This window comes from Triticum urartu, unplaced genomic scaffold (genome assembly GCF_056163025.1).
Source record: "Triticum urartu cultivar PI428250 unplaced genomic scaffold, HENAU_Tu73 scaffold2, whole genome shotgun sequence".
Lineage (NCBI taxonomy): Eukaryota > Viridiplantae > Streptophyta > Magnoliopsida > Poales > Poaceae > Triticum > Triticum urartu.
The window spans coordinates 10,781,818-10,807,124 of record NW_028260368.1 but is presented as its reverse complement, the minus strand read 5'-3'; the positions used below and the strand labels follow the sequence as shown (position 1 = coordinate 10,807,124).

Here is a 25,307-nt window from a genome sequence, read left to right as displayed (position 1 = left end):
GTACAAAATTGACAATCTCACAAGGATGAAATATCAGTAATTTTCTATTTACTGGTCGATCCCATCTTTTACGGAATCAATTCCTTTTTTGAATGTACAAAAATTTTGGGAGTTCAGCATGTCTGGAAGCACGGGAGAACGTTCTTTTGCTGATATTATTACCAGTATTCGATACTGGGTTATTCATAGCATTACTATACCTTCCCTATTCATTGCGGGTTGGTTATTTGTCAGTACGGGTTTAGCTTATGACGTGTTTGGAAGTCCTAGGCCAAACGAGTATTTCACGGAAAGCCGACAAGGAATTCCGTTAATAACCGACCGTTTTGATTCTTTAGAACAACTCGATGAATTTAGTAGATCCTTTTAGGAGGCCCTCAATGACCATAGATCGAACCTATCCTATTTTTACAGTGCGATGGCTGGCTATTCACGGACTAGCTGTACCTACTGTTTTTTTCTTGGGATCAATATCAGCAATGCAGTTCATCCAACGATAAAACAAATTCCAACTATAGAACTATGACACAATCAAACCCGAATGAACAAAATGTTGAATTGAATCGTACCAGTCTATACTGGGGTTTATTACTCATTTTTGTACTTGCTGTTTTATTTTCCAATTACTTCTTCAATTGAGAGAAAGAAAGAGACTAATAAGAATTCTCTTATCCCATTTGGAAGGATACCATCCTTATAACTACCCATGACTGTTTTTGTCTCTAGCATGACCAATTGATAAAATGTGGAGGAAAGTAGGGGAAATGGCCGATACTACTGGAAGAATTCCTCTTTGGCTGATAGGTACTGTAGCTGGTATTGCTGTGATTGGTTTAGTAGGTGTTTTCTTTTATGGTTCATATTCTGGATTGGGTTCATCTCTATAGTAATCGGAGGGACCAGATTGTAAACATGAAAAAGTAGGAGCTTAGCGGGTCCTTACCCCCCTTTATCTGATTAGAGCGGAAAGGACCCGCGGAATTTTTATTTTACTCTTATAACGCGAATTGAATCTATTCGATTCACTCTTATGAAGCAACAAGAAAAAGAGATCACTCGAGGATCCAATATCTTATTCCACGAAGGAAGTATCCTGAAAATCCTTGATTTAGTTTCGAGTAATAAACTAATAAAACCTTAATCAAAACTATTCAACTAGCCTAAAAATAAAAAAACCTTCAATGGAAGAGTTTACTTTTTTTTTGCAAAATTTCTGTAAATTTGAAGTTGAACTTAATTAAACAAGCCAAGCAATTTGCTCACAATCACAAGAAATTTTTCCCCCGCCATATTTTCTTCCCCTCTGTTTGTCCACTACCTCGGCTAAACCTAAGCAAAAGAAAAAGAGGTCCAAGAGACAGACCCGAATAAAGAAGAAATAGTAATCTTTGACGAATTAGGAAGAAAAAGGATTCTTATTTTGATACAAGAAGAATCGGCACAAGAAAAAGGCTTTTTCTTGTGCCGAATAGACGATTAAGAAGACCTGCAATCCCTCCGAAAAAGAAGAAATTTTAATTTGATTGTTCTCGCCTTTGCCTTGGATTCTCTTCTTTTGCATGGGATATAAATAAGGAATTCCAGACATCTCATAAACAAAAAGCAGTCTAAACAAAAAAAGGATTTCCAAAATAGATCATAGATAATTCTAGCAATTGCCAATAAATCGAGGCTTTTTACCAACTTGATGGTAAGAAATCCCGGGACCTAGAAATTCATTTCGTACAATTGAACCTTTTCAAACTGTTTCTTTTTGAGAACCAAAAAAACTTGTGCCAAAATAACGGATGCGAAGAAGAACAAAAGGCCTTGGACACGTAATGGATCCTGAAGCACGATTTCTGCGTCCCCCTGACCAAAACCTCCCACATTAGGATTGCTTGTTAATGGTTGATCAAGCTTGATGGATTCCCCCTCTGAAACAAGAAGTTCTGGTCCGGGAGGTATAATATCAATCACTTGGCGTCCATCTGATGCATCAACTATGGATATTTCATACCCCCCCTTTTCTTTACGTAGTATTTTTCTTACTATACCTGTTGACGTAGCATTATAGACTGTATTGTTACTCTTGCTACCATCAGGATAGATCTGTCCTCTTCCTCGGTTTCCCCCTACATATATGGGATATTTTAAGAAATGAGCATCTTTCTTCGTAGCAGGATCAGGGGAAAGAATGGGAAAGACAATTTCACTATATTTCTTACCGGGAACAGGGCCTATCACAAGAATGTTTTTTTTATCGGGACGATAACTCTGAAAAGCAAGATTTCCTATCTTTTCTTTTAACTCAGGGGAAATACGATCGGGCGGCGCTAATTCGAATCCCTCGGGCAAAATAAGAACAGCACCTACATTCAACCCTCCCTTTTTTCCATTAGCAAGAACTTGTTTCAATTGCATATCATAAGGAATTCGAAGAACTGCTTCAAATACAGTATCGGGAAGCACAGCTTGGGGAACTTCAATATCGACGGGCTTGCTAGCTAAATGGCAATTGGCACATACAATTCGTCCAGTTGCTTCTCGTGGGTTTTCATAACCCTGCTGCGCAAAAATGGGATATGCATTTGAAATAGATGTCCGAGTTATTACGTATATCATGATCGATACAGAAATCGATCGAGTTATCTGTTCCTTTACCCAAGAAAAAGTATTTCTATTTTCCATGTCCAATCGCAGATCCCAGAATTTCTACAATAAATTAGATAGGTAGCTAAGCTAATCTAGTTCCCTATACACGAATCTGTTGTCATTCTACTGCAACAGTTGTACTGCAATGATGAATACCTTAAAGTAGGTATAAATAGAAAGAATTTTGCTAAAATGGAAAAGGGCTTTCTTTCTAAAAAAAGATGCTTGCTAATTTGATTAATATTAATATCGGAGATCAAATGAATTTATGCTTCACTAATTGAATGATAAATGACTACAAGCGAAGGAGATAGACGATTTAAACAAAAAAAGACCCAAAATTTCAAACATGTATCTAGAATTACTGGAAAACTACAAACAAAAATAGTGAAAATAAGCTCGTTAGGAGCCCATCCAAAATCGTTGTAGACCCAACGAATTACTAGTTCCCAACCACGGGTGGAGTGAAATCCAACAAAAAAATCAGTAACTAAAAGAATAAAAAAAGCTTTTATTGAGTCATTTAAATTATAGAAGAATTCCTGAACCCAAGAATTCAAAATGACAAGTTCCTCTTTACCCAGAAAAAAAGAACCACTTAGAATAGCCAAACAGATTATATTTGTCGAGAAATGCAAAATGGTATGGAGATGATCCTCATTATTTATTTTGACCCATTGTATTATTTCCTTGTGTATTCCTGTAGGAGGTTTTTGTACATGTGTCTTTAGTTTCCCTTTTATCATCTCGTCCAAGAGAGAAAGTTCTTCTAATTCTATGAATCTTTCTAGAATCCTTTTCTCTTGAATATCAGTTAAGAGAGTTTCGGATTGCCTGGTATTCCACCAATTCTTAATCCAAAGTTCCAGACATTTGTTAAATGAGGAAGAGACCCCCCAAGGCAAAAGTACGATAAATACAAGATATAGTAAAGAAGGCAATGCTTTCTTTTTTTTCATTTTTGATCTGTAAATGGAGTTGTTAATGAATATGCTTCATTCGCTGACTCTATTCCATTCCCTGACTCTATATGATGATATTTCTATTTCATGATATTTCTATTTCTTTGAAGCAAAAACTCTATAGGTTTGATACCCTGTATCTATTCTTCTTTTTTGTATATTAGTTATTAGTGGAATTTCAGTGCATTGGGTTCTTTCTTAGATCTAGATGGAATGAAATAGTGAAATAGAATAAAAAAAAAGCCCTTTCGGATGAAAAAGGAAGAATAGTATGCGATATATCTAACTTGGATAAAAAAAAATTAAAAGCAAATTTCTCTTATCCTCGTTTGTTCCTTCCTTTAGATAAATACTTAAAAATCCCCTTACAATAACAAATCCAATTTAGAAGGGACTTCCTCCCTGTGTTGAGAAAACTTTTCTTCTTCCAATTCTTCTTTTCTTCATTCAACTCAGTTCAAAAAAGATACCTCAAAATACTTCAATTGGTACGCGCAAGAAATAGGCCAATTCGGCAGCTTTTTGTTCAATTTCTCGTGGAGTAAAAAATTTATCATCAGTACGAGTCAAGGGAATGATCCCCTGGCCCCGGATTTCCATATAAAGAATACGACGAGGATAAAGACCCTCTTTAACCTGAATTCTAATTGATTGGATATCCCGCATAAGGAATCGAAGGAAGACGCGACGTTTTATTCCAGGGAATCCCCAACGAAAAATGCACACTATTCCCTCTTTTCTATCGAATCGGTCATAACCACTACCTACATTCCACAAAATAGTACACCACAAGTAGGAGCTAATGAATAGGCCTGCGATTCCGTAGAAAGACATCACGACCCCCTGCGGAAAAAAAAGAATTTCTTGAGATGGAAGTATAGATATAATATTCTTACCAAGATAACTGGAAATCCCAACCGATAAGAATCCTAGTGAACCTAGAAAAAGAATACAGGCCCAGAAAAAATTACCCCTTTTTCGAGAACCTTTTAGAAGTTCTACCCATATGTGTTCTGATCGCCAATTCATATTAGATATACTAAATCCAGCAGCGGTCGATTGAAATTGAGAGAATAAGCTAAATAATTTTGACTTTACTTTTTTTGATTCTGAAATCGCCTTCAGCAACTAGTACTCCTGTGAAATAATAGGTTAGATACATTGACTTTCTATTCAAAAAATATTCGTTGATTCAATTAAAATAAATAAAATAAAACTCGCTATACCTGGCTCTGCATATTCATGCATTTATGCTCGTAGCCTATATCCGCATCCATAACCGTTTTTCATTTGTGTGTAGAAAGTGTGTGTAGAAAAAGCCACATACCCTACCATATTATATTACTTACACTAAAAAATACTAGACAATCTTATTTTTTTGCACATAAAGAAATAAAGAAGTCATTGCAATTGCCGGAAATACTAAGCCTACTAAAGGCACGAAAATAGAAGGTAAGTTTAAATCCGTCATGGAATAGGTGTCTCAATTCAAATTTACTATTTCTATCTAGTCGAAAAATATCTTAAGATTCTTATGATATAATTAAGTATATCTATTATAAGGAATATTGACTATTGTATTGTATTTTTTATTTTTAGTTTGAAAAATATTCTGTAAAAAAAATGAAAGGATAATAAGAAAATTCCAAAAAAGGAGAACTAATTAAAAAGATTTTATTTTGATTTTCCCATCCTCATGGCCTTTCTATCTTTCTAATCTAATTTGAAATTGGATTCAAAAGAAAGCGGTTAGAATTTACTTCCTGCATACATACTTCTCTAGAAGCGCATACAATAATGCGTGGTAAAGGCGGAAAAATAGTATATTCAATCAAAATCAAAGGGCAAATTATCTTACCTACTATAGATCCCCTACTACCCTCTTAGACTTTAAAAGGCGATATACCACCCAAAGAAAGGGTATGAAAATGCCGGGTGGAGTTAGCTTTTCGACGAAGACCTGTCCCGTGCAGCGAAGCCCTGTTAGTAAGACCCCCCGCAATAATGGATTATAGAAGAATATTATTCCAAATACTCCTCTGGACGCATATAGTAGCATTGCGATTCCGAATCTTTTTTATTTATGAATATGAACAGAAAAAATTCATTGTATCGTTGGGTCGGAGCGGAGGTTTGGTCCAGAAAAATTAGAAACAAAACGTCTACTCTACCGCATTGAAGTCTATAGCGCTGTATTTCCACGAAAGTATAATTCTTACCATCAGGATACGATCCTTTCTTTTGAACTAAACGTCTCTACGATGGGTCCAGGTTCTATGTCCAATCCCAAATCAAGGATTTCTCGCTCTTGATCGGAGTCATAAACTAAAAAAAAACTACCTTTTTATCCTTTTTCTCAAGGTTATAGAAAACTTCCTTATCTAGTTCTAGCATTTTGAAAAAAAAAAAATGCTTCTTTTTTTACACACAGTTCGAGTCACTTGTTGACTCACGATTACGCCTGTTAAAAGTTTCAAACGTCCTCTTTTTTGAAATTGAAAGAGAGTCCTATAAAAAGGTCTAACTTCCAAACTATGTCTTTTTTCATTCATTCTCCTTTAGTTTTTTTCTCTATCTAGAAGTGGAATAGAATAACCCGGTTGAAGGGTAATGATCATACGTCTGTAATGCATTGTATGGCCCAGAATAGGTCCTATTCTTCTACCTTTTCCAGGTAGTCGATGGCTATTCACAGCTACCACCTTAACACCAAAGAAGAGTTCGACCCAATGCTTTATTTCTGTCTTAGTGAATCCCGATTCGACATTAAAAGTATATTGATTCTTTCCCAATAAACGAAGACTTTTTTCTGTAAATACTGCGTATTTGATTCCATTATCATTATCATATGATAATACTATATTTTATTATTTTATTATTTTATTTGTATTTCTTTATTGTATTATACCTTAATATATATATTCTAGATATATAGAATAGACGAATCTCAATTTGTCAAGTCTCATGATCATATCATGATCTATTTTTATTCGGCTCAATCTTTTTTTTCTAAAAAGATTGAGCCGAGTTTAATTGCAATCAATTAGAAGAATAAAGAAGAATTACTGCATTTCATAACTGATTTTTTTCTCTTTTTATTTCGTTTCTTTTTTATTTATACCTTCTTTATCTTTAGTTTTATCTAGTTAATCAATAGTATCTACCGGCTCGAACTCGAATTTGATCGCCTTCCATACTTCACAAGCTGCGGCTAGTTCAGGACTCCATTTGCAAGCTGCTCGGATAATTTCATTACCTTCGCGAGCAAGATCGCGCCCTTCGTTACGAGCTTGTACACAGGCTTCTAAAGCCACTCGATTAGCTGCTGCACCAGGTGCATTTTCCCCAAGGATGTCCTAAAGTTCCTCCACCAAATTGTAATACAGAATCGTCCCCAAAGATTTCGGTCAGAGCTGGCATATGCCAAACATGAATACCACCTGAAGCTACCGGTATAACACCTGGCATGGATACCCAGTCCTGAGTGAAAAAGATACCGCGAGCACGATCTTTTTCAATAAAATCATCGCGCAATAAATCAACAAAACCTAAAGTCATTTCGCGTTCCCCTTCTAACTTACCTACTACTGTACCGGAGTGGATATGATCTCCCCCAGACATACGCAATGCTTTAGCTAATACACGGAAATGCATACCATGATTTTTCTGTCTATCAATAACTGCATGCATTGCACGGTGAATGTGAAGAAGTAGGCCATTGTCGCGGCAATAATGAGCCAAAGTAGTATTTGCGGTGAATCCCCCAGTTAAGTAGTCATGCATTACAATAGGAACCCCTAATTCTCTTGCAAATACAGCTCTCTTAATCATTTCTTCACATGTACCCGCAGTCGCATTCAAGTAATGCCCCTTGATTTCACCGGTTTCGGCCTGTGATTTATAAATAGCTTCGGCACAAAAGACAAAACGGTCTCTCCAGCGCATAAATGGTTGTGAGTTTACGTTTTCATCATCTTTGGTAAAATCAAGTCCACCACGTAGACACTCATAACACGCTCTACCATAATTTTTTGCGGATAATCCCAATTTTGGTTTAATAGTACATCCCAATAAAGGACGACCGTACTTGTTCAACTTATCTCTTTCAACTTGGATACCATGAGGCGGGCCTTGGAAAGTTTTTGAATAAGTAGGGGGAATTCGTAGATCCTCCAAACGTAGAGCACGTAGGGCTTTGAAACCAAATACGTTACCTACAATGGAAGTAAACATGTTAGTAACGGAACCCTCTTCAAATAGGTCTAATGGATAAGCTACATAACAGATCCATTGGTTGTCTTCCCCAGCAACAGGCTCGATGTGATAGCATCGTCCTTTGTAACGATCAAGACTGGTAAGTCCATCAGTCCAAACAGTTGTCCATGTACCAGTAGAAGATTCGGCAGCTACTGCAGCCCCTGCTTCTTCGGGCGGAACCCCAGGCTGAGGACTTACTCGGAATGCTGCCAAGATATCAGTATCCTTAGTTTCATACTCTGGGGTGTAGTAAGTCAATTTATAATCTTTAACACCAGCTTGAAATCCAACACCTGCTTTAGTTTCTGTTTGTGGTGACATAAGTCCCTCCCTATAACTCTTGAATTAAGAATTCTCACAATAACAGGGTCTACTCGATGTTAATTAGGCGTAAATGAAACTTTAGCAAAAATCTCGTAAAACAAAAAGGATATTCAATTAATATAATATCAACTCATTAAAGAAAATTGAGGGCATGCTTAGGTTAATGAATATGTTTCATTCATATATAATGCGTACACCCTGTGTATGTTCTATCCTATAGGAATTCCAATATAGGAATTCGATAGGAATTGAGTTGTTGTTATGGTAAGTTAACACGGTTCGTTATTAAACCATGGATTTGATTTACCAAATCCATAATTATTGTATACTCTTTGATAGATATAGCGCAACCCAAATTAATTCCTAATCCTTATTTTACAAGTTCTTAATAGTTCTCTTTTCTTATTTTGAATGCAAATACCTAACTAAATACTAATAAAATTCTTTGTTGACAGCAATCTATGCTTCACAGTAGTATATATTTTGTATATCGAAGTCCTAGATAGGAAAGTAGAGTAGGCACAGATCCTCCACAAAAGGCAAAATGTATATGAAAAAAAAGATTGATTGAACTTTCCAATGGACTCATTCCATGAGTAAACGATTGAATGGGATTCGCTTGGGCAACGAAATCAAGTCCTGGTCCCCTTTTCTCTCTTATTGAATTAACTAATTCATTTCCTTTTTACTTTTGGATTTTTTTTGATTTGATTTGGCATTATTCAACAATAAAAAAAGAAAAATTTCGACAAATTCCTTTTTTTTAATTATGTGATAATTATGAGAACCAATCCTACTACTTCTCCTCCCGGGGTTTCCACAATTGAAGAAAAAAGTACAGGTCGTATCGATCAAATTATTGGACCCGTGCTGGATGTCACTTTTCCCCCAGGCAAGTTACCTTATATTTATAACGCTTTGGTAGTCCAGAGTAGAGACACTGCCGATAAGCAAATTAATGTGACTTGTGAGGTACAACAATTATTAGGAAATAATCGAGTTAGAGCTGTAGCTATGAGTGCTACGGACGGGTTGATGAGAGGAATGGAAGTGATTGACACGGGAGCTCCTCTCAGTGTTCCGGTCGGTGGAGCTACTCTCGGACGAATTTTCAACGTTCTTGGGGAGCCTGTTGACAATTTGGGTCCTGTAGATAGTAGTGCAACGTTCCCTATTCATAGATCTGCGCCTGCCTTTATCGAGTTAGATACGAAATTATCCATCTTTGAAACAGGTATTAAGGTCGTCGATCTTTTAGCTCCTTATCGACGTGGAGGAAAAATAGGACTATTTGGGGGGGCTGGAGTAGGTAAAACAGTACTGATCATGGAATTAATCAATAACATTGCTAAAGCTCATGGGGGCGTATCCGTATTCGGTGGAGTAGGGGAACGGACTCGTGAAGGAAATGATCTTTATATGGAAATGAAGGAATCCGGAGTAATTAATGAAAAAAATATTGAGGAATCAAAGGTAGCTCTAGTCTATGGCCAAATGAATGAACCACCGGGAGCTCGTATGAGAGTTGGTTTAACTGCCCTAACTATGGCGGAATATTTCCGAGATGTTAATAAGCAAGACGTGCTTTTATTTATCGATAATATCTTTCGTTTTGTTCAAGCAGGATCAGAGGTATCCGCTTTATTAGGGAGAATGCCCTCCGCAGTGGGTTATCAACCTACTCTTAGTACAGAAATGGGTTCTTTGCAAGAAAGAATTGCTTCTACTAAAAAGGGATCTATAACTTCGATTCAAGCAGTTTATGTACCTGCAGACGATTTGACCGACCCTGCCCCTGCCACAACATTTGCACATTTGGATGCTACTACCGTACTTTCCAGAGGATTAGCTTCCAAGGGTATTTATCCAGCAGTAGATCCTTTAGATTCAACCTCGACTATGTTACAGCCTCGGATCGTTGGCAACGAACATTATGAAACTGCGCAAAGAGTTAAGGAAACTTTACAACGTTACAAAGAACTTCAGGACATTATCGCAATTCTTGGCTTGGATGAATTATCGGAAGAGGATCGTTTAACTGTAGCAAGAGCAAGAAAAATTGAGCGTTTCTTATCACAACCGTTCTTTGTGGCAGAAGTTTTTACTGGTTCTCCAGGAAAGTATGTTGCTCTTGCGGAAACTATTAGGGGATTTCAACTAATCCTTTCCGGAGAATTAGACGGCCTACCTGAACAGGCTTTTTATTTGGTGGGTAACATCGATGAAGCTAGCACGAAAGCTATAACCTTAGAAGAGGAGAACAAATCGAAGAAATGAAATTAAATCTTTATGTACTGACTCCTAAGCGAATTATTTGGGATTGTGAAGTGAAAGAAATCATTTTATCCACTAATAGTGGCCAAATTGGCGTATTACCAAACCACGCCCCCATTAACACAGCAGTAGATATGGGTCCTTTGAGAATACGCCTCCTCAACGACCAATGGTTAACAGCGATTCTGTGGAGCGGTTTTGCGAGAATAGTTAATAATGAGATCATCATTTTAGGAAATGATGCGGAACTGGGTAGTGATATTGATCCGGAAGAAGCTCAAAAGGCACTTGAAATAGCCGAAGCTAACTTGAGTAAAGCTGAGGGTACGAAAGATTTGGTTGAAGCGAAGCTCGCTCTCAGACGAGCTAGGATACGAATCGAGGCTGTCAATTGGATTCCCCCATCCAATTGAAGACAATCCAGTGGTTTATAGTTGATACAAAGAAAAAGGGAAGAGGGGTAGAAAAAGTTATTAGATAGCGAAGCGAAGTAAGTCCAATGCTATCTAGTAATTTTTCTACCTACTTACCTACTATTGGATTTGAACCAATGACTCCCGCCGTATGAAAGCAATACTCTAACCACTGAGTTAAGTAGGCAATTTATCACCACAAAGGAAGACCCATTACTTCGATCGATTATATATTGAATCCCTTTTCTAAGCAATACCGCTCTGTTATTGGTCTGTTATATACTAAATACTAAACTAAATACTAAACAGATACAGATCAAAGGGGTATCCTCTGGCATTAGAAAATATTCATCTTGACAAGAAATTATCTATATGTTAAGATATCTCTGATAAGGGCTATAGCTCAGTTCGGTAGAGCAACTCGTTTACACGTGCGCCAATGCTTTTCAAAGGAGCTTATTATGCAATGAACATAATCGATCTTATTGCAAAATCAATGTCTTACTTCATAGATTCGAGAGAATAGGAGAACAGTAGCCTGACAAACAGTCGGTTCAGTCCGATTCAGGTGCCAATTCAGGTGCCTAATCAAATAGAACCCTTATGGATTTGCTAGTTGATAAGGTAAATATCCAGCCCACTAAATGCTAGGCGTAATGAGGATAAGGGCCTCCAAAAAACTTCTTTTCGTTCTATGAACTTTAAGGTGTATGAAGTCTCATAGTTAACTCTTGCAGTGGAACGATAGAGACTCCATTTCACTTAGGTTGATTTAATTTAGACCGGAGGCAGACCTAAGTCAAGGTAATCCTCCTTTGAAACACTTTGGTATTGCTCCTAGATAGATCATAATACAAAAAATCAATCAGAGCACAGGGAGCCATCTCATTATCTTTCCGTAAAGAAAAACTATGGTGGACTAACTGATCTTTAAATCAGTTTATGAAAGAGCCCAATGCAAAAAAATGCATGTTGGGTCTTTGAAACAGTTCAAATCATTTCGATAATAATCCGTTTGATCTGTTTTACCGAGAAGGTCTACGGTTCGAATCCGTATAGCCCTAATATGCCCTTTTTTAGATTTTAGGATCTCTATCCTATGTTTTCTTTAGTTTAGTATAGTTTTCATTTTCTCATTAGTATTTGTTTATAGACTGGATAGGCGCCTGCGACATAGAATAGAGATAAAAGCATTACCAAAGGCTCATTCATCGAAAATCAAAATCATACAGACAGGAAAAGAAAAACGAATTTCTATCAAATCAATAGAAGAAAGGATCCTTTCCCTGATTTGAATCCCGTCCTCCTTCAAATAGGATATCTCTAGACTTCCCTATAATAACTGCAATGATTTTATCCATTTTGCGAATTCCTACTTTGTTTTAAGTATATTTATTACTTTGTTTATAGATACATTATGTAAATTGATCAACTTTAAATAGAAAAAATAAAGTAAAGAGTAAATAAGAAAACAGAATATTCTGTCTCATAGTTCTGAAATAGAGTTCTTTATTTTTATTTTATAGTATTACTTCTCATTAATTATACTGCATAGATTAGTCCTACTATCTTAATTAGGTTCTAATTTAGTAGTATTCTCATTTTTATTTAATAGTCTCTTATTATTTTATTATTAAATATTAAATAAAGGATAGAGCTATTCTTTTTTCTAGAGATTCTAGAGAAAGCGAGACAAAGTGAAACGAGAAAGTTTTCTTTATATAAGAATTAGATCTACATACACCATATCTAAATAGAATGGAAATCCAAAAGAAAGGGAGTTGGGATTCCATTGGATGAATCTTTAAAGAAGATGCAGCACAGAGGAAACAAAGGCTAAACTTAAACTAAGCGCTTTTGTTTGAACAAAAAAGATTCTTGTTTCACCGAGGAAAAGAGAGAAGTTCTGGATAAATTGACAATGCTGAATTGAATTGACTAATTTAAGTTCCGCCTATTCCACATTAATGGGAGTACATTATGTTTCTGCTTCACGAATATGATATTTTTTGGACATTTCTAATAATAGCAAGCCTTATTCCTATTTTGGCATTTTCGATTTCAGGACTTTTAGCCCCGGTTAGTGAAGGACCAGAGAAGCTTTCTAGTTATGAATCGGGTATAGAACCCATGGGAGGGGCTTGTGTACAATTCCGAATACGCTATTATATGTTTGCGCTCGTTTTTGTTGTTTTTGATGTGGAAACCGTCTTTCTATACCCTTGGGCAATGAGTTTCGACGTATTGGGTGTATCCGTTTTTATCGAAGCTTTGATTTTCGTGCTTATCTTAGTTGTTGGTTTAGTTTATGCATGGCGAAAAGGAGCCTTGGAATGGTCTTAACTGAATATTTAGACAAAAAAAAAGAAGGAAAAGATTCTATTGAGACAGTTATGAATTTGATTGAGTTTCCCTTACTTGACCAAACAAGTTCCAATTCTGTTATTTCAACTACACCAAATGATCTTTCGAATTGGTCAAGACTCTCCAGTTTATGGCCCCTTCTATACGGTACCAGTTGTTGTTTCATTGAATTTGCTTCATTAATAGGCTCACGATTCGACTTTGATCGTTATGGATTGGTACCAAGATCAAGTCCTAGGCAAGCAGACCTAATTTTAACAGCCGGTACGGTAACAATGAAAATGGCTCCCTCTTTAGTGAGATTATACGAGCAAATGCCTGAACCAAAATACGTCATTGCTATGGGAGCCTGTACTATTACAGGGGGAATGTTCAGTACGGATTCCTATAGTACTGTTCGGGGAGTTGATAAGTTAATTCCTGTGGATGTCTACTTGCCGGGCTGCCCACCTAAACCGGAGGCAGTTATAGATGCCCTAACAAAACTTCGTAAGAAGATATCGCGAGAAATAGTTGAGGATCAAACTCTATCTCAAAATAAAAATAGATGTTTTACTACCAGTCACAAGCTTTATGTTAGGCGCAGTACTCATACAGGAACTTATGAGCAAGAATTGCTCTATCAATCACCATCTACATTAGATATATCTTCTGAAACTTTTTTCAAATCCAAAAGTTCAGTACCTTCCTACAAATTAGTGAATTAGGAGAGGGGCTCTTTTGTGTAGAAAAATAAAAAGCAGGGCAATCTTTCAAACTTGCATCCGAAATGTGAAATATTTATACAAAGAGGGAGAGATGAAGACAATGCAGCAGGGTTGGTTATCTAATTGGCTAGTCAAACATGAGGTGGTTCATAGATCTTTGGGCTTTGATCACCGAGGAATAGAGACTTTACAAATAAAAGCAGGGGATTGGGATTCCATTGCTGTCATTTTATATGTATATGGTTACAATTATTTACGCTCCCAATGTGCTTATGATGTAGCACCCGGTGGATCTTTAGCTAGCGTGTATCATCTTACGAGAATACAATATGGTATAGATAATCCAGAAGAAGTCTGCATAAAAGTCTTTGCCCAAAAGGATAATCCTAGAATTCCGTCTGTCTTCTGGATTTGGAGAAGTGCCGATTTTCAAGAACGCGAATCTTATGATATGGTGGGAATCTCTTATGATAATCATCCGCGCCTTAAACGTATCCTAATGCCTGAAAGTTGGATAGGCTGGCCCTTACGTAAGGATTATATAACCCCCAATTTTTATGAAATACAAGATGCTCATTGAATGATAAGAAATTCATGCTCACTTATACAACACAACTCCAGATTTTATTCAAGTCAAGGAATATTTTTAGGTTCTTTTCCTAGATGAAACGGAATACCTATTTATAATTAATTCCTAATTATACAAAAGCATTCCAGATAGACTGAGCAAAAAAAGGGTTTCATTTGGATTCCCCTATTTTGAAAATCGCATATTAATTTCCTTCATATGAACAGAAAAATAGGATGACTCAAAGAAGTTCTCTACCAGGAACTTTGTACCGCGCACATTACTTAGCACAACTAGGAAAATAAGATAAGATAAAGATAAGCAAGACTAAAAAAATATTCGTCGGAATAGCGGAATACAAAATTAAGAAACGCAAAAAAATAAAGGGGAATCTCACCCCCTTCTTTATCATAAAGAAAAGATATATTTTAAAACTTCTTTAAAAAGAAAAAGAAGTGCCTCTATATTTATATTATAGATTTATCCACTTAGATGAATAAATATTATTAATGAATATGTATCACAATCCATCTCGAGGTATTTGGATCAATACCTATTCGGTGGATCTTTTTTTTTTTTTTCTCTGCCAGGAACCAGATTTGAACTGGTGACACGAGGATTTTCAGTCCTCTGCTCTACCAACTGAGCTATCCTGACCTTTTCTTGTGCATCATCCTAGTAGAGTATTTGTATCTATGTCAATTAAAAGGACTAAAAATTAATTAAAGTATTTCAAATTTTAAATTTGAAAATGGGGGGGGTAGTCCTATGCATTGTGCATGGTTTACTTAAATAAAACTTAAAAATAGAGTGAATAACCAAGATTTCTTGCCGATACTCTAATAAAAAAGAAATCTATTCAATGAATAGGATAAGATCCATTGAGTTCTCTTCGCATTCCTTTGTGAAAGAGTAGAATGAGAAAGCTAATGAATCTTAAACCCATTGCATTGATAAAAAGAAAAAAAAGTGCATTGATAAAAAGAAAAAAAAAAAGAGGATAAATAATAATAATATAGTATAGTTAGGGAATAAAAGAGGATTTGGGGATAGAGGGACTTGAACCCTCACAACTTATAAAGTCGACGGATTTTCCTTTTACTAGAAATTTCATTGTTGTCAGTATTGACATGTAGAATGGGACTCTCTCTTTGTCCTCGTCCGATTAATCCACTTTTTTAAAGATCTCGAAAACTTTGAATTTTAATTGAAGAATTTGATTATTCAATATTCGATTGGAGTGGATTCACAATAATGAAAAAAAAAAATTATGATATGAGTTTTTTATTTCATAATCATTATCATTTCTAATTTCATTTTTAAAAAAGATAAAGAACCTATATTATAATTAGAATATAATATGAGTTCTGTGATTAATCGTTTGCTATGTCAGTATCTATACGTGTTTATTAAATGTATAAGGTATAAAACCCCTCTTTCTCTAATTTAGAACTAGAAGGAATTCCACTAACAACACAACGTAATTAACTCGATTCGTTAGAACAGCTTCCATTGAGTCTCTGCACCTATCCTTTTCCTTTGTATTCTAGTTCGAGAACCCCTTGTTTTCTCAAAACACGGATTTGGCTCAGGATTGCCCTTTTTTAATTCCAGGGTTTCTCTGAATTTGGAAGTTACCACTTAGCAGGTTTCCATACCAAGGCTCAATACAATCAAGTCCGTAGCGTCTACCGATTTCGCCATATCCCCATTTCCCTCTTCTTTGAGACCAGGATTCCTTGTGTAATTTCATCCATCTCTTAGTTTTTTTTTTGAATCATTGAGTTCATCACTCAACGTAGTCTAGCAGTTCAGTTCGACTCTATTTGAGAGACCTCGCTTGCTTATTGCAATTCAGAATTGAATTGATTCTATCCTTGATGTATTTGCAATTCAATCCGAATCAATATATCCAAAAGTTTTTATCTCCCCCACCTCCCGTCTTACTTTTTTATAGTATTCAAAATTATACTATAACGCTTGATATTTATTCTTTTTTTCTAATCAGAATTAGCAATTTTATTTACTCTGACTCTATGTTCCCCTTAGTGAAATATTAATCCTCAAATTATTAACAAATAATAAAGTCTATAATGATCGAATGAAAATACCAATAAATTCTATAATTTTATTTTTTAATATCCTATAGTTAAGCATATCAAGCTAACTTTATCTTTAAGAAGTTTTAGTATTTTTTTATTTTTATAAGTATAACTTCAAATTTAGAACTAGTTAATAGCTAAGATTAATAACTAATATCTGAGATTTTACGGATTTCCTATACTATACCTATTTCTATTTGTTACACTATTTCCGTTATGTAAGCCCACTTAGCTCAGAGGTTAGAGCATCGCATTTGTAATGCGAGGGTCATCGGTTCAAATCCGATAGTCGGCTTTTTTTTCTCTATCGATGTTCTACGAACAAGAATCTCTTTTTTTCCGAATTAAATGGAGAATCCAGGATCTTTTATGTTTTTTACCTTACAATTTTGCTAGATACAAAACAATAAAATAAATAATATATATACAAAAAAAAAAGATTTTGATGAAATTCCATTTTTTGGGGTACTTTAGTTGATTTTACTCTGTTTATCCTGTAGTTTAATTCAGTTTTAATTTCGATGTATTCTGTAATGTAAATACAATGAAATTAATTGTGTAAAATGAAATTTCAATAAAATAAAAAAAGGAGTCTTCATGTCCCGTTATCGAGGACCTCGTTTAAAAAAAATACGCCGTCTGGGAGCTTTACCAGGACTCACTAGAAAAACACCTAAATCCGGAAGTAATCTTAAAAAAAAATTCAATTCTGGGAAAAAGGAGCAATATCGTATTCGTCTTCAAGAAAAACAGAAATTGCGTTTTCATTATGGTCTGACAGAACGACAATTACTTAGATATGTACATATCGCTGGAAAAGCAAAAAGGTCAACAGGCCAGGTTTTACTACAATTACTTGAAATGCGTTTGGATAATATCCTTTTTCGATTGGGTATGGCTTCAACCATTCCTGGGGCCCGCCAATTAGTCAACCATAGACATATTTTAGTTAATGGTCGTATAGTCAATATACCAAGTTTTCGTTGCAAACCCCGAGATATTATTACTACGAAAGATAACCAAAGATCAAAAGGTCTGGTTCAAAATTATATTGCTTCATCGGACCCGGGGAAATTGCCAAAGCATTTGGCGATTGACACGTTGGAATATAAAGGACTAGTAAATAAAATCCTAGATAGGAAGTGGGTCGGTCTCAAAATAAATGAGTTGTTAGTTGTAGAATATTACTCTCGTCAGACTTGAACTTAACGAAAAAAGGAAAGGTTCATAGAATTTTCTTCCCCTTCCCCTTTCCCCGAACTAAATCGCCCTAAGACCATTACCATTAATTTGTATTTTCCCATCAACTAGCTAAAATTGATTAACCCTAGGATTAGGATCCTTTTTTCTTTTTTCCTCTATGTGTATTTTACATACCACAGTAATTTGCTATAGAGAATTTCTAATTTCTATTAAATCAAAATAAGATAATATAAGATATTATATTATTGCTGGAAAAAATTGTTATTTGATTTGATACATTGTGATCCTTAACGTTGATGAATTAAGAAAAACGGAAAGAGAGGGATTCGAACCCTCGGTAAACAAAAGTCTACATAGCAGTTCCAATGCTACGCCTTGAACCGCTCGGCCATCTCTCCTACATAACTTATTATGGAAAATAAACTGAGTGAATAGCGAGTTTTCTTATTCCTGCAGTACAGGTACAACCGCAACCACTCGGGGGTTCCATAGTTCTATTGGAAAAATTCCTTTTGATCTAAGTGGAAGGATACAGGATTTTTTACTAGAAATTGCGCTCGCTATAAAATAAAAGTTTTAATTTGGGTTTTCCCGCAACTAAAGAAAAAGAAAATGGAAGAATTCTTCTTATTGCATAATAAAATAAAGAAACCTTAGAATTCCGTTTGCATAAGATACGCTACACCATACTATCGAAATCAAAAATAGGGTATGAGACAATTAATAACTTTGAAAACACGAAATAGTTGATAACATAAGTTGTTGTTCAGAAATAGGAAAGTGGAATGAAATCCAGTCTTAGTCAAATATTTCATATCTCTTCGTGTCCAAGCAGAAGGAAAAGGATACAATTTGAGCTGAGCGGAAAATCCATATCTCTCTTATCCATTTAAAGCATATGGATTTAGAGTAGAGCATATGGATCAATCTATTTATAATTATAAGAATCGAATGTGTTTGTTTTTATGTTATTTTGTGAAGGAATGAAAACAATTCTATATAGAATGGGTTGGGAATTATGCCTAGATCCCGTGGAAATGGAAATTTCATTGATAAGACCTCCTCAATTGTAGCCAATATTTTATTGCGAATAATTCCGACAACCTCAGGAGAAAAAAAGGCATTTACTTATTATAGAGATGGTGCGATTTGACTCTTTTTTTTGCTTTTTTTTAGCCCTACCTATACCTCAGTCTTACGAAAAAGAGAGGGGGGTTGGCATAGAGAGAACCAAATTTGTAAAGCAAACAAACCCACGCTTCGGGAAGGTGAGGCGAACTAACAATTCCTTCCGTCGTGTATCCTCGATTGATGCGGCTTCAGATACTTCAATTGTAGATTTGAGTATTGAGCGAAAGGTTACACCTACAGGATATGGTATGGTATGGATTACAGGCCAATCCTACTCTATTAGTATCCGTAGGCAGCATAGGGGAGAAAAGCACTACACCTAGAAATAGGAATCAACAAGAGAAAAACTTTGTTAGAAATTACCCCTTTCCTGATCGGTATCAGGGCTGGGAAGAATGGTTGGGATAACAAACAACCATCAGGTTTGTACTTTGGATACCCCTATAACCATCAAAGATCGTTGAAGTAGCTAATTCCTCTAAATAGGAGGCGTTGAGAACAAAGAAATTATTGGAGCTATCGTTTTCCTCTAGCATTAATAGAATTCATTGGTGTTAAGAAAAACCTCTTGTGGGAAGGTTGGCTAGAGATTTCTTGGAAAAATACCAGCCCCTTTCGGTTCATAATGAGACGGGACTAATTCTATTTTGATTCTATAGATTATTTCGCTTAGTACTATTATGTACAGAAGGGAGGAGCCGTATGAGATGAAAACCTCATGTACGGTTTTGGAACGGAGATTTTTTGAATAGAATGAACGACCGTAACGGATGTTGGCTCAATCCGAAGGAAATTATGCGGAAGCTTTGCAAAATTATTATGAAGCTACGCGACTAGAAATCGATCCCTATGATCGAAGTTATATACTCTATAACATAGGCCTTATACACACAAGCAATGGAGAGCATACAAAGGCTTTGGAATATTATTTCCGGGCACTAGAACGAAACCCCTTCTTACCGCAAGCTTTTAATAATATGGCCGTGATCTGTCATTACGTGCGACTATCTCCACTATAGAAAGAAAAAAAAAAAAGAGAGGATCAAATTTTCTAGTAAATACTAGAAAAAAAGGGCTTTCTACATAGGGATCGTAAAAACAACGATTTTTCCCTATCAGCTGTAGGAAGGAAGGACACTTCACGAGAATCAAAAAACGAAGAAAGTATGGCCTATACTACTACTCTATGGATAAAGTTTCTCAAATTGATAGAGAAAGCACCGTAAAGATCAATTAGTGAGCGACTGGGTCGATACAACTAAAAAAAACTGCTTACTTATCCCATGATATGGGGCAAAATTTAGGAATCCGCTTATGTAATAGAGCCGATCCACTAAGGGATTAAGCAGCGGTGTAGTATCAGATCCCAAAGATAGTAAGTTCTTTTTTCTTTCTTATGGAAAAAAGTCTTTTTCAAGGATTCTATAGAGATTTCATATATGAAACCGGGATAGTTACCTCTCAGAAAATTTGAACGAAGGCTCTATATCTATCTATGCTTCATTCTTCTGAAGGTGGGAAAAAAGATCAAACTGATTATTGATAAAAATTAGGGTTTGAAACTTAGGTAATTAATTTCTTCTGCTTAACCCAAGAACAAATTGGATCGATTTTTGATAAATCGAATTCAGTTAAGATAGGGGAAATTCAGATAGCAATTTCTGAGCCGTATGAGGTAGGAAACTCTCAAGTACGGTTCTAAGGGAAGGAACTTCCTATTCCGACCGAGGAGAACAGGCCATTCTACAGGGTGATTCGGAAATTGCGGAAGCTTGGTTTGATCAAGCTGCTGAATATTGGAAACAAGCTATAGCGCTTACTCCGGGAAATTATATTGAAGCACAGAACTGGTTGAAGATTACGAAGCGCTTTGAATTTGAATAAGACCATGCTCCTTCTTTTTCATAAAATGGGTGGTTTGGTTGTTGATCCATTAATCAAATAAATTAGGTCGTAAGATCGAATCAAGAATTTCATTATATCCATTTCTTATACCTTCTATTTTATATGATATTTCATAAGAATAAACCATAGGGATAGGGTCTAGAATAGAAGTAATAAAGTGAATAAAAAGAGGGGGCAATCTAAATATTGCTAATATATTAGGACCATCTTATTAATAATTCTAATGAGTTATCTTGGAATTTAGAATCAAATAAAAAACCCTATATTATGCTCAAGGAAAGTAGATATAGATAGGAGCTTATGCCCTCAAAAAAAATACACTAGTTTCTTAAATTAAAAATAAAAAAGATTTTTTTCTTACGTCGAGAAATATTTGTTTTTCAAGATAAACAATGTCCGTTAGGCACCTAATCTTTATGTCATAATAGACCCGAACACTTGCCTCGGATTGACTTCAATATATAATTGCTCCAGTGAATAACTAAAAAAAAAATAGAAGGATGGTAGATAGTAAAGAAAAGAACTAATCACAATATCTATCTTTCAAAATCTATCTTTCAAAATCTATCTTTCAAAATATATATCTTTCAAAGATTCACTAAAAAGACAGTTGGCGGGTCTCTTTGTATGTCTTGTCCGGAAAGAGGAGGACTTAATGATTATTCGTTCGCCGGAACCAGAAGTAAAAATTGTTGTGGATAGGGATCCTGTAAAAACATCTTTTGAGGAATGGGCCAGACCCGGCCATTTCTCAAGAACACTAGCTAAGGGCCCTGATACTACCACTTGGATCTGGAACCTACATGCTGATGCTCACGATTTCGATAGTCATACTGGTGATTTGGAGGAGATTTCTCGAAAAGTCTTTAGTGCTCATTTCGGGCAACTTTCCATTATCTTTCTTTGGTTGAGTGGCATGTACTTTCATGGCGCCCGTTTTTCCAATTATGAAGCATGGCTAAGTGATCCTACTCACATTGGACCCAGTGCTCAGGTAGTTTGGCCTATAGTAGGGCAAGAAATATTGAATGGTGATGTAGGCGGGGGTTTCCGAGGAATCCAAATAACCTCTGGTTTTTTTCAGCTTTGGCGAGCATCTGGAATAACTAGTGAATTACAACTCTATTGTACTGCAATTGGTGCATTGATTTTTGCAGCGTTAATGCTTTTTGCTGGTTGGTTCCATTATCACAAAGCCGCTCCCAAATTGGCCTGGTTCCAAGATGTAGAATCCATGTTGAATCACCACTTAGCGGGATTATTAGGACTTGGGTCTCTTTCTTGGGCGGGGCACCAAATTCATGTATCTTTACCAATTAACCAATTTCTTGACGCTGGGGTGGATCCTAAAGAGATACCACTTCCTCATGAATTTATCTTGAATCGGGACCTTTTGGCTCAACTTTATCCTAGTTTTGCCGAAGGAGCAACCCCTTTTTTCACTTTAAATTGGTCCAAATACGCAGAATTTCTGACTTTTCGCGGAGGACTAGATCCAGTAACCGGTGGTCTCTGGCTGACCGATATTGCGCACCATCATTTAGCTATTGCTATTCTTTTCCTAATCGCAGGTCATATGTATAGGACCAATTGGGGTATTGGCCATGGACTTAAAGATATTTTGGAGGCTCACAAGGGCCCATTTACAGGACAAGGCCATAAGGGTCTTTATGAAATCTTAACAACGTCATGGCATGCTCAATTATCTCTTAACCTAGCTATGCTAGGCTCTACAACCATTGTTGTAGCTCATCATATGTATTCTATGCCTCCCTATCCATACCTAGCTACTGACTATGGTACACAACTTTCCTTGTTCACACACCACATGTGGATTGGCGGATTTCTAATAGTCGGTGCTGCTGCACATGCAGCAATTTTTATGGTAAGAGACTATGATCCAACTACTCGATACAACGATCTATTAGATCGCGTCCTTAGACACCGCGATGCAATCATATCCCACCTTAACTGGGTATGTATATTTCTAGGTTTTCACAGTTTTGGCTTGTACATTCATAATGATACCATGAGTGCTTTAGGCCGTCCACAAGATATGTTTTCGGATACTGCCATACAATTACAACCTATCTTTGCTCAATGGGTACAAAATATCCATGCTACTGCGCCTGGCGTAACAGCTCCTGGTGCAACAACAAGTACTAGCTTAACGTGGGGAGGCGGCGAGTTAGTAGCAGTAGGTGGCAAAGTGGCTTTGTTACCTATTCCATTAGGAACCGCAGATTTTTTAGTCCATCACATTCATGCATTTACCATACATGTGACTGTATTAATACTTTTGAAAGGTGTTTTATTTGCTCGGAGTTCCCGTTTGATACCCGATAAAGCAAATCTAGGTTTTCGCTTTCCTTGCGATGGGCCTGGCCGAGGGGGAACATGTCAAGTATCCGCCTGGGATCATGTTTTCTTAGGTTTATTCTGGATGTACAATGCAATTTCGGTAGTCATTTTCCATTTCAGTTGGAAAATGCAGTCGGATGTTTGGGGTACTATAAGTGATCAAGGGGTGGTAACTCATATTACAGGGGGAAACTTTGCACAGAGTTCCATTACGATTAATGGGTGGCTTCGAGATTTCTTGTGGGCACAGGCATCGCAAGTCATTCAGTCTTATGGTTCTTCATTATCTGCATATGGTCTTTTTTTCTTAGGTGCTCATTTTGTCTGGGCCTTCAGTTTAATGTTTTTATTCAGCGGCCGTGGTTATTGGCAAGAACTCATTGAATCTATCGTTTGGGCTCATAACAAATTAAAAGTTGCTCCTGCTACTCAGCCTAGAGCCTTGAGCATTATACAAGGACGCGCTGTAGGAGTAACCCATTACCTTCTGGGTGGAATTGCCACGACATGGGCATTCTTCTTAGCGAGAATTATTGCAGTAGGATAGTGGCTAGGAGGATTTGAAAGGCATTATGGAATTAAGATTTCCCAGGTTTAGCCAAGGCTTAGCTCAGGACCCCACTACTCGTCGTATTTGGTTTGGTATTGCTACCGCACATGATTTCGAAAGTCATGATGATATTACTGAAGAACGTCTTTATCAGAACATTTTTGCTTCTCACTTTGGGCAATTAGCAATAATCTTTCTATGGACGTCCGGAAATCTGTTTCATGTAGCTTGGCAAGGAAATTTTGAATCATGGATACAGGATCCTTTACACGTAAGACCTATTGCTCATGCGATTTGGGATCCTCATTTTGGTCAACCCGCTGTGGAAGCCTTTACTCGAGGAGGTGCTGCTGGTCCAGTGAATATTGCTTATTCTGGAGTTTATCAGTGGTGGTATACAATAGGATTACGCACCAATGAGGATCTTTATACTGGAGCTCTTTTTCTATTATTTCTTTCTACGCTGTCCTTAATAGCGGGTTGGTTACATCTACAACCCAAATGGAAACCAAGCCTTTCGTGGTTCAAAAACGCGGAATCTCGTCTCAATCATCATTTGTCAGGACTTTTCGGGGTAAGTTCTTTGGCTTGGACAGGACATTTAGTTCATGTTGCTATTCCCGCATCCAGGGGGGAGTACGTTCGATGGAATAATTTCTTAGATGTATTACCCTATCCCCAGGGGTTGGGACCCCTTTTGACGGGTCAATGGAATCTTTATGCCCAAAACCCTGATTCGAGTAATCATTTATTTGGTACCGCTCAAGGAGCGGGAACTGCCATTCTAACTCTTCTTGGGGGATTCCATCCACAAACACAAAGTTTGTGGCTGACCGATATGGCTCACCATCATTTAGCTATTGCATTTATTTTTCTCATTGCCGGTCACATGTATCGAACTAACTTCGGAATTGGGCACAGTATTAAAGATCTTTTAGAAGCGCATACTCCTCCGGGGGGTCGATTAGGGCGTGGGCATAAGGGCCTTTATGACACAATCAACAATTCGATTCATTTTCAGTTAGGTCTTGCTCTAGCTTCTTTAGGGGTTATTACTTCCTTAGTAGCTCAACATATGTACTCTTTACCTCCTTATGCATTCATAGCACAAGACTTTACTACTCAAGCTGCTTTATATACTCATCACCAATATATTGCAGGGTTCATCATGACAGGGGCTTTTGCTCATGGAGCTATTTTTTTCATTAGGGATTACAATCCGGAACAGAATGAGGATAATGTATTGGCAAGAATGTTAGACCATAAAGAAGCTATCATATCTCATTTAAGTTGGGCTAGCCTCTTTCTAGGATTCCATACCTTGGGCCTTTATGTTCATAACGACGTCATGCTTGCTTTTGGTACTCCAGAAAAGCAAATCTTGATCGAACCTATATTTGCCCAATGGATACAATCTGCTCATGGCAAGACGACATATGGGTTCGATATACTCTTATCTTCAACGAATGGCCCCGCTTTCAATGCGGGTCGAAGCCTATGGTTGCCCGGATGGTTGAATGCTGTTAATGAGAATAGTAATTCGCTTTTCTTA

The 25,307-nt window shown here is 36.6% G+C and overlaps 3 non-coding genes across 3 annotated transcripts; 1 reads left to right on the top strand and 2 right to left on the bottom strand.

The window, feature by feature from the left end:
• Window positions 1–15,087: 15,087 nt before the first annotated feature.
• On the bottom strand, window positions 15,088–15,160 carry TRNAF-GAA (transfer RNA phenylalanine (anticodon GAA)). Its single transcript has one exon. It is a non-coding gene; the product is annotated as a tRNA-Phe (tRNA).
• A 1,667-nt stretch (window positions 15,161–16,827) lies between these two features.
• Window positions 16,828–16,900, top strand: TRNAT-UGU (transfer RNA threonine (anticodon UGU)). The gene has a single exon. It is a non-coding gene; the product is annotated as a tRNA-Thr (tRNA).
• A 1,219-nt stretch (window positions 16,901–18,119) lies between these two features.
• TRNAS-GGA (transfer RNA serine (anticodon GGA)) lies at window positions 18,120–18,206 on the bottom strand. The gene has a single exon. It is a non-coding gene; the product is annotated as a tRNA-Ser (tRNA).
• Between the last annotated feature and the right edge of the window lie 7,101 nt (window positions 18,207–25,307).